Raw genomic sequence first — 18915 nt, 5'->3', positions numbered from 1 at the left:
GTCATCAACTACCACCTCCAATCAAAAATGATTATATTCAAGAATCACAGCTAGCTAGAAATCAATCACGCAAAATTTTACGTCATCACTGTCTCTCTACTAAAGTTTTCATTTATTAATTTCGGTCTGTCCCATCAAAATTCAAAGTTCAAAAAAAAAAAAAAAAAAAATTAATAAATAAAAAAGGGGACTATGTAACGAGACAGAACAGTCCATACCGCTACTACTAGCGAACCCCGTGGTTTAGTCCAAACCCAACGGTGCTCCGCCGTATAAGCACACCTCTGCGCTGCCAAGTGGTGGTGCGTGCGACCGTGTGTGTTATGCTGTTCACAGTACACCCAGCACATACTCACTAGATCGCGCGCATCACCCACGGTTATGAAAGTCACCACATACCAGTCGGTATTAATGAGTTAATAAAGTCGTCAAGTTCCAAATAATACTAATAACTTAAAACAAATCAAGCAGAGAACCAACCACGCACGCCACCGCTCCATAGCGACTCACCAACGAATCGAATACCACTGAATAGTAGAGCTAAAAAACCCGACTTCTGTTCGCGGCGGCAACCGAGATTGTTGGTAAATAGGCCCCGTGAACAGCAGTCAAACACCTCCGATACATCGATACAGTCCGCATATAATTTCTTTGTGACCGGATATAGCACCAGCTGTATCAAACGGTCCAGGGAACGATATCGCCGCCGCCGTCCGTATATTCTACCGAGCTCGGACATAACAAAAAGTTATCGTCAAACGAGCCGGTAAGAATCGTCACCGCCGCCGCCGCCCGATCGTTGTGCCGCCACCGTCGTCCGTTTGTGCCGCCGCCGCCGTCCGTACATTCTATCGAGCTCGGACATAACAAAAAGTTATCGTCAAACGAGCCGGTAAGAATCGTCACCGCCGCCGCCGCCCGATCGTTGTGCCGCCACCGTCGTCCGTTTGTGCCGCCGCCGCCGTCCGTACATTCTATCGAGCTCGGACATAACAAAAAGTTATCGTCAAACGAGCCGGTAAGAATCGTCACCGCCGCCGCCGCCCGATCGTTGTGCCGCCGCCGCCGTCCGTACATTCTATCGAGCTCGGACATAACAAAAAGTTATCGTCAAACGAGCCGGTAAGAATCGTCACCGCCGCCGCCGTCCGTACATTCTATCGAGCTCGGACATAACAATAAGTTATCGTCAAACGAGCCGGTAATAATCGTCACCGCCGCCGCCGCCGCCCGGTTGTTGTGCCACCATTGGATTACCCGATCACGGAGATACCAGGTCAACAACCCATCAACCAACAACAATATCTCATCAGATTGTCACCCAACAGAGTCGTAAGTCAAACAAAAAGAAAAAGAAACTTTCCATCCCTGTTATATGTATTTTTAAATGTCAATCACTATACGTGATAATAATTCCAAAACAAAAGAAAATAATGTTATATAATAAATGTAATATACACATATGTATTTTCAATAAACGATAATATTATTATGAACCTAAACACAAAAATGCGTTCATAATTTAATATTACATATATTATATACCTTATCATACATAGGTACACGCATGCATGCATAAATACATACATTCATATCACATCACATCACATACACACACACACACACACACGATTCCAGTATTCCATATAGTATACAAACAAGCCACCCAGTCCTTCGTTATACATGAGAATAAATCTCAAACACACACACACACACATAGACATAAACTTATAAAAATATTTATTTTCAAAATATACACGTCGGAATATAGGTACATTCGCTTGCATTCACACATTCCTCTCCTCGACAACATACGGAAATATTAATTATAATATATATATATATATATATGTATATATGGTCAATCGTTTAATCGTTTACAGATGATGATGAGTTTCATTCACACATTTCTCTAGCACAACACACTTACACTCATATACCCATAGGATAGTTCATACATATTTAGATACTTACATAGTCGCATATTATATACATACATACACACATTCATCAGGTATCACAAACACCCAAACATATTATAATATATATATTATATATGTATATGCAGTATTCATATATATTTAGTTTATGTACATATATTCACACATACAACATCACAAACACACACACAACCAAACATATTATACAGCTTAGGTACATATCAATATATTAAGACACAAAAGTCATACTTACAAAAAACATAGTCGCAATTACGTAGATGCATTTAAACATTCCAATCCATCCACCCTAGAAAGTATTTTCACCCCCGCCATCCCTCGTCAATTACGACTACAAAATTGTAATTCCTATTAAAATACATAGATCTAACTATTTTATACAGCTCAAAGGATTACTCGACAACATACACAAAATTATATATTTATGACACACAATATTATGAATTTGTGTAACTAGTAGGTATACTAACTAAGGAGAATAGAGGATATCGACTCTGAGGGTCTTGGACGTCGTCTTTGAGTATATAGTTTGGTCACTAAATGCAAAAATTATAGTATCCTATTTCGACTTCACCGTTTATATACCTACTACATTTATTTTAATGTTTGAAATAATACAACATTTAATCTAATATATTTGAATTAAACACAAATATGCTTATACTTACTTTTCATTTTAATATTTTAATTTTTGTGTAAAATAAAAACAACCGTGATATTTAAAAACAAGTTGTAACAATTATAAATATAATAATATAACATATTTATATGTTTCATAACACTTATGTATATAATACGAACTCTACCTTATGTACGATTAACTGCTGATCGATACATTAATATTAAAACACACACACATAATTGCAAGGGCTATGACCAACACACACCATGGATTAGTAAAGCAGTTCACTATACACCTCATATCTCAATACACACTACGACTAATGACTATGTATGACTACGATACAGTCACATATTATAATAGAACATAGCTTAGGAATATTATATTTGCGAGTATTATTATTATTTGTCAGTGCTTAGTAGACAATAAACCATAATTATAACTGAAATGGAATCCTAGTAATTTAAATATATTATTTAAGATTCTGATATTTACATATTATCTGCCCCTAACCTATGGTATTTATATCTATAGGATCCTACGATTCTCCCTGAATATATTATATTTAACTGCTCGTCCCCCGATCATGATACAAAGTTTCTTTATTTATTGGTAATAATGCTACATTAGGTTACACCACAGCCGTCTCAATCAACATTCGCCAAACACCCCGCACCAGCACCTACGCAATGTGAGACGTAGATTATTCTAATATTTATAGGAAATTAAATAATTTATATGAAACAAAAAGACACGATATATAAAAAGTATTTTCAATTATTAAAATAATATTAAGGTTTACAATAAATATTTACAAGGTTCTTACTTATCCATTAAATGGATTATAAAATTGTATCAATATCTGAGTAACATATATTTCTCGGTATTTCGTCATCTTCTAGGTAATAATATATAAAAACGTATATGATGCCTCATCCATATTATATATCCAACGGTATATTAATTTTCATATCTCCTTTATACTTTCGAACCAACGGATACATTATGTATCAAACAACGTCTTGATCAATTGTTATGTAATACATCTGAGAAAAACAACATTCATCAAGGCTAGTCATGCATCTACATGTTTGTATGCTAATTAAACCTTAACTATTGTTAATCAACAATTGATATATTTTAAGAACGAATGAGAAAAACATACATGTAAAAGCCATATCACTTGTGTAATATTTATTTTTTACATTATGTATCACACCTACCATATTATTATTACACATATACCCCTCTTGATCACTAATCCTTAATCATTACCTATCACTTATTCTTGATCCCTTGATCCTCTGATCTCGTGTTCTATATTTTTCATGCCTGTGCATGAGAAAACACATACACGAACGCGCATACAACAACTTACATATTATCAATAACCTGACCGACATATATATATATTAATTCATGCATGTACACGAGAAAAACACACACCATTACCAGTCACAGTCGCCACCAACGAAACACTCTCGAAAACATATTTTTTCACGCTTACATATGAGAAAACGCATGTGTGCTTGCACATCAACAACTTACATATCACTCAAGTGGCCGATGCGTATATTTTATCAGCACATACGTACAACAGTCATATCACTTGTATAATATTTTTATTTTACCGTGTGCATACACACAGGCATATAACACCACCACCATATATTATTGTATAAGTTATAATATCGGAAAATTAAGAACTATTAACAATATCTCTCATTTCAGCAGATACTTTATGCGGTTTATTACCTAAATTTAGAAATATACAATAATTAACGTCACATCTGTAGTACCTATCTTACCAACATCTTTATCAATTTAACAATTAAAAATTTTCATATTATTAGTCATTTTCCATACAGGCTCATGCTACAATGTGCATACATGTGGAACATACATACATTCTTGTTATTGTATGTTTATATACACAATACTATCAGGCTAACCTATCCTGAATAATATTACAGATACTTATATTTTTAATCAATCATACATACATTGAAATATTGTATGAGATTACATTAGACTAAAATCATAGCTTATATATACATACATGGATTATAGGTATATACGAGAAAAAATAAATTTCTTTAACTGTTATTATTGTTATTATTATTCGTCAAATGTAGTGAGAATTATAATATATATAACAATAAGTAAAAAAAAAATAATACTAAAAACTATTATCAACCCATCACTTAGTTCTATAGTTACCTACATGAATACGCGATACCTAGTATGATATTATGAAAACCCACGTTAAATCATATATACATATTCGATATTACAAACGCCTAAACATATTTTATAGTTAACATACCTAACTATATATACATATAAACATTCATATATATATAGGTACACATCAATAAGTCATCTACATAATATAGGCATACACATATATTACTTACATAGTAAGCACACACTTGTATACCTATATCCTTACATATTTGATATTCTTATATATTTAAACAGTATTCATACATGCATACATACATACATACATACATACATACATACATACATATACATACATAGACTCGATTATTTCAAATAATAATTCACATAAAATATTTTCGGTATATAATTTATTCAATACCTGGACTCTTTAACATATATTAATTATTATATATTTACATTAGATAAGTACATGAAATATATCACAGCGTCGCCATGGATACTGATGTAACGATATCCAATATACAACAATTAAATGCAATATAGTACCTGACCATATATTATAATTTACTCATTTTTTCGTTAAATACGTAGGTAGAATTTATGCAGAAACCTAAAAATATACTCAACAATGTGAATATACATTAAAATGTACTGATTTTGATAAAAAAAAAAAAAAAAAATAGCTGTCTGTGTGTAAATACAGAAATCTTGCTAAAATAAGTAAAAATATCAAAATTGCAATAAAGCATATTATGGAAACATCATAATATTTTAGTAAAAAATGGGCAAAAATATCATAATTTCATTAAATAATATGTAATATTATAAAAAATATCATACCCATGTCTAGTTTATTACCATCAAAGGCATATATACAGTTTAGTTATTAAATGTATCTAAATGCATGACCATCACTATAACGAGTCATTATTACAAGTCTCAACATCCGAAACATATCGTTGCACTATAATATAATAGTTAATACATACATACATACATACATACATACATACATACATACACACACATACACACGTACATACATTTGCATACATATTTACTTAAACAGCATTCGTGCATACATATAGACGCGATTGATTATTTCAAATAATAATTTATATAAAATACTTTCGATATATACCTATTTTATTTAATACCTGAATTCTTAAACATATATTAATTATTATATATTTACAGTAGATACATGAAATATATCACAACGTCGCTGTGCATACTAATACTACAATTAAATGCAATATAATACCTACAAAATCATATTTAAATTCCATGGTATTCGATAATAAGAAAAATAATATTATATAGTTATTTTCATCACATATTAGCAAAAACAAAATAAAATGTACCTACGTCAAGCTGTAATAATCTTTCACTTATGATATCATATAGTAAACCATATATATTTCAATTATTTTCATCACTATACCTGTAATATAATATTATAATATAATATTATTATTATTTTATACCTATATAAAACCAAACTATGACTAATTATTTAATATCTACTAGAGATGGCAAGATATATCCTAACTTGTGATGGTAATATACGTGTATTTTACATTATTTGTGAAGTAAATAGGTGAACGGGTATGGTTTCAGCATAAATACCCTCATGTATTTAGCGATAATTGGAGACAAATATATGATTTCTATGTTACATTGATGGAAAATCATAAAAATATAGTGGTCTTGACCGACGTGTTATAGATTTGTGTACTTCAAGACAGGTATAGTGATGAAAATCAGTGAAGATTGTAATGAGAGTATAGGTATATTATATTATATAGCTGACGAGTGAGGCTCTATGAATACAGTTTTTATGATGTTTAAATAAAAATAATAACTTTTAGCAAAAGTATCTATGAAAATACCGATTTTTACAGGTAATGTGTTAGTTATATATACCTATTTTTACAGTGAGAATATGATAATTGAACACATTTTTATTGAATTTATGAAATATTTACATGTTTTAACATAATATAATGTATGAGTCATAAAACTTGAAATATATCTAATGCGATATGATTGATGCAATGATTTGCAGACTATAGTTATATGTAATCATTAAGATTTTCAATATTTTAGACATGTCCTTGACATAGAAATTATATTTGTATAAGATTTTATCGACATTAATATACCTAATAAAATAATTAGGGAGAAATTAAGGTATTTTTATCAATTTTCACTAGGAAAAAAAATATATATATATTTCCAAGCTTGTGAAGGTAATATACAAGCGATTTCATGATTATTTTACAAAGTAAGCATATAGAATACCTAATACATGAAAAGTATCAGTGATAAGCATCCATGTAGTATAGATATAACTGTATAAATAATAATAAACTCCTATTATTTTGTATAAAACAAATGCTGGACCATCTGTGTAAGATATGCGTTAAAAATAATTGAAATATATATGGTTTACTATATGATATCATAAGTGAAAGATTATTACAGCTTGACGTAGGTACATTTTATTTTGTTTTTGCTAATATGTGATGAAAATAACTATATAATATTATTTTTCTTATTATCGAATACCATGGAATTTAAATATGATTTTGTAGGTATTATATTGCATTTAATTGTAGTATTAGTATGCACAGCGACGTTGTGATATATTTCATGTATCTACTGTAAATATATAATAATTAATATATGTTTAAGAATTCAGGTATTAAATAAAATAGGTATATATCGAAAGTATTTTATATAAATTATTATTTGAAATAATCAATCGCGTCTATATGTATGCACGAATGCTGTTTAAGTAAATATGTATGCAAATGTATGTACGTGTGTATGTGTGTGTATGTATGTATGTATGTATGTATGTATGTATGTATTAACTATTATATTATAGTGCAACGATATGTTTCGGATGTTGAGACTTGTAATAATGACTCGTTATAGTGATGGTCATGCATTTAGATACATTTAATAACTAAACTGTATATATGCCTTTGATGGTAATAAACTAGACATGGGTATGATATTTTTTATAATATTACATATTATTTAATGAAATTATGATATTTTTGCCCATTTTTTACTAAAATATTATGATGTTTCCATAATATGCTTTATTGCAATTTTGATATTTTTACTTATTTTAGCAAGATTTCTGTATTTACACACAGACAGCTATTTTTTTTTTTTTTTTTTATCAAAATCAGTACATTTTAATGTATATTCACATTGTTGAGTATATTTTTAGGTTTCTGCATAAATTCTACCTACGTATTTAACGAAAAAATGAGTAAATTATAATATATGGTCAGGTACTATATTGCATTTAATTGTTGTATATTGGATATCGTTACATCAGTATCCATGGCGACGCTGTGATATATTTCATGTACTTATCTAATGTAAATATATAATAATTAATATATGTTAAAGAGTCCAGGTATTGAATAAATTATATACCGAAAATATTTTATGTGAATTATTATTTGAAATAATCGAGTCTATGTATGTATATGTATGTATGTATGTATGTATGTATGTATGTATGTATGCATGTATGAATACTGTTTAAATATATAAGAATATCAAATATGTAAGGATATAGGTATACAAGTGTGTGCTTACTATGTAAGTAATATATGTGTATGCCTATATTATGTAGATGACTTATTGATGTGTACCTATATATATATGAATGTTTATATGTATATATAGTTAGGTATGTTAACTATAAAATATGTTTAGGCGTTTGTAATATCGAATATGTATATATGATTTAACGTGGGTTTTCATAATATCATACTAGGTATCGCGTATTCATGTAGGTAACTATAGAACTAAGTGATGGGTTGATAATAGTTTTTAGTATTATTTTTTTTTTACTTATTGTTATATATATTATAATTCTCACTACATTTGACGAATAATAATAACAATAATAACAGTTAAAGAAATTTATTTTTTCTCGTATATACCTATAATCCATGTATGTATATATAAGCTATGATTTTAGTCTAATGTAATCTCATACAATATTTCAATGTATGTATGATTGATTAAAAATATAAGTATCTGTAATATTATTCAGGATAGGTTAGCCTGATAGTATTGTGTATATAAACATACAATAACAAGAATGTATGTATGTTCCACATGTATGCACATTGTAGCATGAGCCTGTATGGAAAATGACTAATAATATGAAAATTTTTAATTGTTAAATTGATAAAGATGTTGGTAAGATAGGTACTACAGATGTGACGTTAATTATTGTATATTTCTAAATTTAGGTAATAAACCGCATAAAGTATCTGCTGAAATGAGAGATATTGTTAATAGTTCTTAATTTTCCGATATTATAACTTATACAATAATATATGGTGGTGGTGTTATATGCCTGTGTGTATGCACACGGTAAAATAAAAATATTATACAAGTGATATGACTGTTGTACGTATGTGCTGATAAAATATACGCATCGGCCACTTGAGTGATATGTAAGTTGTTGATGTGCAAGCACACATGCGTTTTCTCATATGTAAGCGTGAAAAAATATGTTTTCGAGAGTGTTTCGTTGGTGGCGACTGTGACTGGTAATGGTGTGTGTTTTTCTCGTGTACATGCATGAATTAATATATATATATGTCGGTCAGGTTATTGATAATATGTAAGTTGTTGTATGCGCGTTCGTGTATGTGTTTTCTCATGCACAGGCATGAAAAATATAGAACACGAGATCAGAGGATCAAGGGATCAAGAATAAGTGATAGGTAATGATTAAGGATTAGTGATCAAGAGGGGTATATGTGTAATAATAATATGGTAGGTGTGATACATAATGTAAAAAATAAATATTACACAAGTGATATGGCTTTTACATGTATGTTTTTCTCATTCGTTCTTAAAATATATCAATTGTTGATTAACAATAGTTAAGGTTTAATTAGCATACAAACATGTAGATGCATGACTAGCCTTGATGAATGTTGTTTTTCTCAGATGTATTACATAACAATTGATCAAGACGTTGTTTGATACATAATGTATCCGTTGGTTCGAAAGTATAAAGGAGATATGAAAATTAATATACCGTTGGATATATAATATGGATGAGGCATCATATACGTTTTTATATATTATTACCTAGAAGATGACGAAATACCGAGAAATATATGTTACTCAGATATTGATACAATTTTATAATCCATTTAATGGATAAGTAAGAACCTTGTAAATATTTATTGTAAACCTTAATATTATTTTAATAATTGAAAATACTTTTTATATATCGTGTCTTTTTGTTTCATATAAATTATTTAATTTCCTATAAATATTAGAATAATCTACGTCTCACATTGCGTAGGTGCTGGTGCGGGGTGTTTGGCGAATGTTGATTGAGACGGCTGTGGTGTAACCTAATGTAGCATTATTACCAATAAATAAAGAAACTTTGTATCATGATCGGGGGACGAGCAGTTAAATATAATATATTCAGGGAGAATCGTAGGATCCTATAGATATAAATACCATAGGTTAGGGGCAGATAATATGTAAATATCAGAATCTTAAATAATATATTTAAATTACTAGGATTCCATTTCAGTTATAATTATGGTTTATTGTCTACTAAGCACTGACAAATAATAATAATACTCGCAAATATAATATTCCTAAGCTATGTTCTATTATAATATGTGACTGTATCGTAGTCATACATAGTCATTAGTCGTAGTGTGTATTGAGATATGAGGTGTATAGTGAACTGCTTTACTAATCCATGGTGTGTGTTGGTCATAGCCCTTGCAATTATGTGTGTGTGTTTTAATATTAATGTATCGATCAGCAGTTAATCGTACATAAGGTAGAGTTCGTATTATATACATAAGTGTTATGAAACATATAAATATGTTATATTATTATATTTATAATTGTTACAACTTGTTTTTAAATATCACGGTTGTTTTTATTTTACACAAAAATTAAAATATTAAAATGAAAAGTAAGTATAAGCATATTTGTGTTTAATTCAAATATATTAGATTAAATGTTGTATTATTTCAAACATTAAAATAAATGTAGTAGGTATATAAACGGTGAAGTCGAAATAGGATACTATAATTTTTGCATTTAGTGACCAAACTATATACTCAAAGACGACGTCCAAGACCCTCAGAGTCGATATCCTCTATTCTCCTTAGTTAGTATACCTACTAGTTACACAAATTCATAATATTGTGTGTCATAAATATATAATTTTGTGTATGTTGTCGAGTAATCCTTTGAGCTGTATAAAATAGTTAGATCTATGTATTTTAATAGGAATTACAATTTTGTAGTCGTAATTGACGAGGGATGGCGGGGGTGAAAATACTTTCTAGGGTGGATGGATTGGAATGTTTAAATGCATCTACGTAATTGCGACTATGTTTTTTGTAAGTATGACTTTTGTGTCTTAATATATTGATATGTACCTAAGCTGTATAATATGTTTGGTTGTGTGTGTGTTTGTGATGTTGTATGTGTGAATATATGTACATAAACTAAATATATATGAATACTGCATATACATATATATATTATAATATGTTTGGGTGTTTGTGATACCTGATGAATGTGTGTATGTATGTATATAATATGCGACTATGTAAGTATCTAAATATGTATGAACTATCCTATGGGTATATGAGTGTAAGTGTGTTGTGCTAGAGAAATGTGTGAATGAAACTCATCATCATCTGTAAACGATTAAACGATTGACCATATATACATATATATATATATATATATTATAATTAATATTTCCGTATGTTGTCGGGGAGAGGAATGTGTGAATGCAAGCGAATGTACCTATATTCCGACGTGTATATTTTGAAAATAAATATTTTTACAAGTTTATGTCTATGTGTGTGTGTGTGTGTTTGAGATTTATTCTCATGTATAACGAAGGACTGGGTGGCTTGTTTGTATACTATATGGAATACTGGAATCGTGTGTGTGTGTGTGTGTGTGTATGTGATGTGATGTGATATGAATGTATGTATTTATGCATGCATGCGTGTACCTATGTATGATAAGGTATATAATATATATGTTGAGCTTGTGTGTGTTGTAAATATTATTATATAAGTTCAGAATGAAAACTGATGAGTACTGTATAGTGTGTAATACCATATTATAGTTTGTATGTGTATGGTTATATCATATTTATATGAATAAATATACCTATGCGTTTTATTGATATGTAAGTAATAAGTATATAATATTATGGTATAATATTTGTATATAGGTATGTGTGATGTTGTAGGTACCTTATATTATATTATGAGCATAACGTATGTTCGTATATATGTATGTATGTATGTATGTATGTGTATGTGGGTATGTATGTATGTATGTATGTATGTATGTATGTATGTATGTATGCATGTATGTGTATGTGTGTATGTATGTATGTGTGTTTGTATGTAAGTGCGTATGTGTGTTTGTATGTATGACGTAAGATACGTAATTTACGCGGTCGGACGATGTGTGTTTTGAAATCTATCAGTTGACATAATAATAATGATTGTCCTTTATTTGGTATAAATGCAGTTTAGTTCCCACGGGTATTTTTCGATTTTTTTTCCCTCCAAAATGTGTGTTTTTAAGCACTGAATACAAAAGTCCAATTCAAAAATTCTCGCAAATTATTATTTTGGAAGTTATATCTTTCCAAAATTTACGATTTTACGTATTTAGGGACGAATGCACTTTGCTTTCCTACGTTTTCGTATTGGATTGTCGCCTATTATTAATTATGTTATTTTATCTTGTTATAATAATATTATCTAAAGTAGTTTTGATGAAAAATATAGATTAATATATCTGTGACCAATGTGACCAACATGAGGTGGTTTTGCATACCAAGTTGGTGGATATTTTCGATTTGTGGAGCGTAGCGACGAGTGCCGATACACGCGTAGTGACTGCCGAGAGATATTGTGATATCGAGCTGTAATACTGTGTAAATTTACGCGTAGTCACTGCCCAAGCAACATTTTTAATTTAAATTTTCACATATCCATAATAATTTTGTCCCTGTTACCTACTTGAGGTGGTTTTGCGTAGCAAGTTGGTGGATATTTTCGATTTGCGGAGCGTAACGACGAGTGCCGATACACGCGTAGTGACTGCCGAGGGATATTGTGATACCGAGTTCTGTAATACTGTGTACATTTTGGTTTTAATTTACGAGTTTTTAAACAGCAAATACGATAGTTAAAATCTATTTGCATATTTCCATCCATCATAATAAACATACAATTTTTAAAAAAATCAAAAAGTTTTTTCGATATTTTTATCAAGAATATATCACGTATTTTGAAAAATTTACCGTTTTATAGTTTTTTTTTGGTATAATTTGTTTAGCAAAAAAATGCAAGATTTTTTGAATTAGACTTTTGTATTCAGTGCTTTAAAACACACATTTTGGGGGGAAAAAAATAAGCGAAAAAATCGCGTGGGAACTAAACTGCATTTGTTCCGTTCTTTTTTCTTTACTAAACACCTTCCCGGCCCACGGGAACTACAGACCGCATGATTCGCAGTTGCCTTCGCAGGGTTACCGGGAGTGCCTATGAGTTATTTTTATTGAAATAAGACATTTTTTGTTTCTGTTGCGAAAATGGGTACTGCGAAGCAGCATAGCATGCGGCAGCCAAAGTGGAAAAGGGAATCATGAGGGAGAAAAAAAAGGGGGACCCGCGTTGTGCGACGCCCAACAAAATCGTGCTTTACAAAGAGGGGGGGGGGGGGAATAGGGAAGAAAATAAAACATATTACGACACATGATGCAGAGTGCAGTTGAACGACATCGAAAAGAACAGCTTTCGCCCGTCCCGCGTTGTTGTACTAGCCCATCATGGCTGGACGATGTTGATGTCGCAAAAGAAAAAATCCTTCGTAAGTGATGTGTGGCCATGAGGTTTTTGCGTCACGCGGCAACAACTGTGGGACACTATGTAGGACACTATGTACGGTCACCCACAAAAAATGAAAACCGCGGACAGTTTGTACTATTTCAAAAAGTAATTAAATATATATGGCGGACAGTTTGTACTATTTCAAAAAGTAATAAAATATACATGGCGGACATTTTGTACTATTATCACATAAATCATAATATATATATTTAAAAATTAAACGTATGGCAAATTATTTCGAGCAATTGTAAATTAGTTATTATTTTACTTTAATGCTGTACACAGGCATCACGAATTTTCTTTTGTGTATTTTGGTTTTTATTTCTTGTGTTTTTGTTCAAATGAGTAATTAAAAATACAAAAGTATTTTAAAAAAATATGATAATAATATGATTTAGGTATTATGAAAATAATATGATTTTTAACTTATAACTCACCGGTTCATTAAGGTTTGTTGTGACTTTCCCCGTACACGTCACTTTATTACACTTCCAACGAATATTAGATTGATTTTTTCTTAAAATAGTATATTCATACCCATTTTTAAAAATTTTTGGATTGAGTTTGCTAGTTTGATTTTTGTTCATTTTATATAGTGAATAAGTTAATATTTTAATACTTTTAATGCTGTGGCCTGTGACACCAAACACATACTAATCGCGATCATGATTCGCAATATAAAGTTTTGAGCAATTAAATTTTATCTCATATTTTAAGGTATATTTCCCGGTTTATTTATACCGTACAAAACGTCGGCGATCGAATTTTACCAATTTATTATCACCGTACAAAGTGTCCGCGATCGATTTTCACCAAATTATTTTCACCGTACAAAGTGTCCGCGATATGCAACTCAAACAATAGATAGTACAAACTGTCCGTTTACCGGCAACAACAGCCTCGGGTAAGCGGCAGAAAGGGCGACGGCGTCTGGACGGTGGGCAGTCGGTGAAAACACTGAAAACAAGAACGATTTTACGTCAGCGGGTCAGCCGTAGAGCTTGGCGTTCCGTGTATGGCGGGAGTCGGTCAGTGTCGTGCTTTTGTGGGATTTTCACAATAGTTGTCTTTTCGGGGACAGGTTGCTCTGCCGGTGAAATGCTGCCGGGCGCTGACGGCGTCGGCGGCCGTGGGCGTCGGCGTGCGGACACCGAACAGTGCAGGGTGTGGGGGTCGGGGGACAATAATTGTTACATAATATCATGGCTAAATATACATATAGGTATGATCGCAACTTTGTGATACGCAGGTGTCATGGCCGCCACTGGCAGTGAATATTATCATTTCGATTTATTTGCCAACAAAACCATACAAATTATTAATTTCTTGGCTAAATAAATCCAAAAATCACTGCCAGCTGAGATTCCTTTCCGTGCTAACACATGCAATAATTGTACGTGCGCAGCACATAACGAAAATGCGTCTCAATGCGATCATACCTATATATATTTAGCCATGTATAATAATGCGATCATTTACGCATTAGCGCGTAATAATCGTAACAAAAACTAATTGAGGTGTGTTTATTGGCAATGACCATGGGTATACAACAGGCAGAGCCTGATTTACCAAATATATGGCCCGGGACAATATAAAAAAATTGGGCCTGTAAATTATAGTGTAAATAAAGAATAAATATACACGAATACAATACGAATATCAAAATTATACTTTATTCTTTAAAGCGCTTGTCAATAAATGCAATTAAAATATTATAAAATACAATTACCTATTTGTAATAAATTATTGAACAATTTTTTGATGTGTAAACATCTATGTTATCGGTTTGTAGTACGACCTTCTTGGGGAATCGAGCGTCAGGCGTAAGTCATGTAGATGTGAATGCTTGAGTGTGTGCAGGGCAGTGGCGGATTTGATTCGTCTTCTAGGGGGGGGGGGGGGGCAGTATCCTTTGGGTCCACAAATGATACTACTTTTCAACCAACAGAGGAAAAACATGTAATAGGTAGGTATGAAGGTAAAAATGTAAAATAAATATTTATATTAAAAAAATTAAATGGTTAATTAACATATTATACAATATAGTATAATTTGTATATTGAATATACAAATTTATATTAGTCTTCTATAATAAAAAATCTAAATTTCTTTTTTTCATTGAAGCAAATCGACTAATTATATTTTCCACTGATATATTATACTCTCTGTGAACATTAAGTAGTGCTAGCCCAACTAGTCTATCTTGACCCATTTGTGACCGCAACCATGTTTTTAATCTAATGTGCAAAAGCATAGGCAGTATTAAAATTAATTTTCAAGCTAAGCAATAATAATTATACCTGCGAAGCGTGGAAAAGCTGTATTCAGCTGTAGCGACACTTACAGGCAGGGTCCCTAATATCAATAGAATGTTGTGAATTGTAGGAAATATTATTGGCGAACAATTATCTAATGATGCCCATACAGTTTTTGGAGGTTCAAATTCTAAAAATAAAATTATTATGAATGTATATACTACGTTGCAATGTTTGATGTCTAGGCCTCTAGGGAGGGGCCATGGCCCCTATGCCCCCCCCCCTAAACGCCGCGCCTGGTCTGTGTGTGTGTGTGTGTGTGTGTGTGACCGTGACGGTCGTCGCGCAGGCTACCAAACATACGCGGCGGCGGAGGCGGCGGACGTCACGCGCGTAGAGTGGATCGTCGGGCGGAGTGGGGTGGCAATATATTATTATTAATTAATTATTATTCTCATCGTTTACGTATACTCGCAAATCCGTGTTAATATCGTATTATAATAATATTATTACACACTACGACTGCCCGTGCGGACTCGTTTTGTGCGTCGTCGTCGTCGTCGTCGTCGTGTCTGTACGAGGTATTAGTTATTACTAAAGACCGGTTTTATATGTTTTTACATATCGTTACTGGGTCTACGCAGTCTTATGAGAGTAAAAAATGTGGATGATTTGTTCAATTCTGAATGCATAGAAAAAAGTTTTTTTTGCATATTTGAGAATATTTTATGGGATAGAGAATATTTAACTCATTTAGCATATTTTGGAGTATTTCGTAAATTGTGAGAAAAAATTTGTATTTATTTTTAATTTTAATATTACGGTACCCAGAAAAATTTTTTTTGAACATTTACAATTTTTTATTCTATCATTTCCAACTCTTACTAAAGTGCAATAATATTCCATTAGAATACGAAACTTTAAATACCTAATAATTAACTCACTATTAATATAAAATTGAAAAAAAAAAATTTTAAATGCATATTAAAGTAAATATAATGATGTTTATTGATTATTTTTGCATATTTTTGCTTTTTTTTTTTATATTTTGCATATTTTAGCATATTTTTTAAATTTTTAAGAGAATATAATGAGAATATTTTAAGGTTTTTTCGAGAATATTAGCATCATATTTAAGGTATTTTAAGAGAATATAAATCCGGTCTTTAGTTATTACTATATTATTACGAAGTATTGAGTAACTCAAACATTACTGTGGTTCATCAATTGAAAAGGTAATAAGTAATTACTTTTTGATTTAATTTAATTAAATTTAATTTAATTTAATTTACAGTCAAGAACGCCGAAAATACCCACGTATCTTTATTCATTATTATGCGTTTATGCTCGCGCACGCACGGAAATCGGCAAGTACGGTGTATTTAAAATATTGAGTATAATACGCGTCTTAGGTTAATCGTATTATTCATTTTATACCTATTCATATATTTTTATTTTTATTTTATTATTTCAATTTTCAATAATATCAATACTACCGTACACCTCTTATATTTTAATTTTATATTGCGATTTGTGATCTAATATTACTTTTTCGATGGGATGTATAGGTATGCTACGTATACCTAATACATACAATTCGTAATATAACAAACGGGAAATACATTTATTATGCTATAGCTATACTATCAGTCTATATACTATCAGACTGCACTTTTATAAATTACTATAAAAGCTATTATTTTCTATGGATAATTATTACGGAAATATGATATTTATTAACCTAAATAATTAAATAATCATTAAGTTAGTTAACGATAAGTTGTCTTTAAACAATAAACATTTTAACGTTAATATGAAATAATATTCCCGAAAAAACAGATAATGTACATATTTAAAGGTGCCTACCGACGCTACCGTTTTTCTACAATTTAAACAATTTAAACGAAAGACAATTCAGGTTACTTTTATTGTTGCCTACTGTTGTGAACAATTACAATAGGTACCCGTGATGTATTATATTATAATATAATATAATATTTTGCATTTATAATAAAATAATGAAGTTATACAATCAGAAATTTATATATCTTATTTCAGCTACCATAAACCAATAATTACATGTATAAAAGATATTGAAGAAATATAAATTTTAAAGAGAACGCGATCTTGTATGATTATTGTTACCTTATTATACAAATTCCCACTCAAACCATGACATTATATTCCCCAATCAAAGTCGTACTACAGCTAAGATGTTTACCCATCATTCGTGAGTACAAAGGCACTCATTCTAATTTTTTTCTGGACTTTTGTTCGGAAAATACATCTATAACTTCATCAAAATCAATACTTGCCGTGACATCGCTTTCTATTGAAAGTATTCTTAAGCATTGATTAAATATATTTAATCAATGTCTTAAGGTATCCAATTTTTCTTGAATCCTTGCAATGACCTTAATCTATTTTTTATTTCATTTCAGAAATGAAAATGATGTTTCACTTGAACTATTAGTTATTGGCATTGTTAAAAATATATGCAAACATGTTTCTACATTTGGAAACGTATGTGCTATTTGCATATTTCTTATAAACTTTAATTGATCGGTTAGCGTTACGTAACTTTTTAATTTCTTCTTAATTTTTTTTCTTTTAATTTTCTTTTGGTGGAGCCACTTAGATATTTTTTTGGTAACATTTTATATAATATAAAATAATATTATATGTTGCTCGTTATGAACACAAGTGAAAAGTGACAAGTAATTTTGTCGACTACGACTAATTACGAGTAATTTACTCTTGATCGTAGTATGTACAATGTATCGGCGTTATCGCGCATGGCAATAATGCGAGCTGTGTATTTATTATTATTTTTACACAAAACAAAATATATTGTAACTATAGTTGTCATATTACGTAATCAATAATAATATATGGTATATATATATATATTATATACCATCTTATATAATATT

Source organism: Metopolophium dirhodum, chromosome 1 (assembly GCF_019925205.1).
Source record: "Metopolophium dirhodum isolate CAU chromosome 1, ASM1992520v1, whole genome shotgun sequence".
In the NCBI taxonomy this organism is placed as follows: domain Eukaryota; kingdom Metazoa; phylum Arthropoda; class Insecta; order Hemiptera; family Aphididae; genus Metopolophium; species Metopolophium dirhodum.
This window is presented reverse-complemented; position numbering follows the sequence as displayed.